This window comes from Colobus angolensis, unplaced genomic scaffold (assembly GCF_000951035.1).
Source record: "Colobus angolensis palliatus isolate OR3802 unplaced genomic scaffold, Cang.pa_1.0 Scaffold44, whole genome shotgun sequence".
Classification (NCBI taxonomy): Eukaryota; Metazoa; Chordata; class Mammalia; order Primates; family Cercopithecidae; genus Colobus; species Colobus angolensis.
In genome coordinates, this window is record NW_012117821.1 from 1,048,617 (window position 1) to 1,049,727 (window position 1,111).

The window sequence follows — 1,111 nt, forward strand, 5'->3', positions numbered from 1 at the left end:
GCTGAGGCAGGAGAATCGCTTGCACCCGGGAGGTGGAGTTTGCAGTGAGCCGAGATGGTGTCATTGCACTCCAGCCTGGGCAACAAGAGCAAAACTCCGTGTCAAAAAAAAAAGAAAAAGAAAAGAAAGGAAGGGGTGGGGGAGAGAGAGAGACAAAGGAAGGAAGGAGGAAGGAAGGAAGGAAGGAGAAAAAAGGAAAGAGAAAGGAAGGAAGAAAGAAAGAGAAAGAAAGAAAAGAGAAAGAAAGAAAGAGAGAGAGAAAGAAAAGAGAAAGAAAATTTCCCCTTACGTCTGAATCTTTTGATACAGTGGATGCTCAGTGGGTGTTGCTGACTGACAGGTGGATGAATGGCCCACCCTTGAAGGCAGGTGACACCTCCAGGTGGGTGCTCTGTGGGAAGGGGAGGTGACAGTCCTGGGAGCCCTGCCTGGGATGCAGGAACTGGCAAACACACCCCCACTCCGCAGCTCTCTCTCTTACCACCTTGAAGCCAACATGAAAGCCAGACCAGAGCTGGGTGTCCCTCTGCGTGGGCTCCTGGCACAGATACTTGCCTGGGGGAGGTGGGGCTCCTTCCCCCAGCTCCTTCCCCTAGCCCTGAGGGTGGGGCGGACAGAGCTGGGCTGAACTCAGCCCTGGCTCCCAGCGCTGGCTAGCCGGTCCTGCACAGCCCCAAGAGGCAAAGGTTTCCTGGTAGCCCCCACCCCCACCCCGTGGAGCCGGACTCCTCCCCGAGACTCCAGGAGCAGCGGGAGTCCTCAGTACCCTCTGGGCAGAACGGGGCAGCCCTCTCGCCAGCGATCCCGCCCTGGGCCCAAGACCTGCGTGCCGAGAGCGGGGGAGCCGCTGCCATCCGCCCAGAGATCCTAGACTTTCAAGCGGCCTGAATCCCCCGTTCCACTAGGCGGCCCTCGCCCTGGACCACAGACACCAACCACCAGAGCGAGAACGGATGCGGGGCGGGGGAGAGAACAGGACACCCTCCGGGGACCCGCAGGACCTCTGCTCAGGGAGCTGGCGGGGCCCCTCAAGGGACACCGGCGCCGGCGGGCGCGGTCTCCGGGCTGAGAATCCTCGGGGCCGGAGGATTCCCACTCGCCAGGGGCGCGC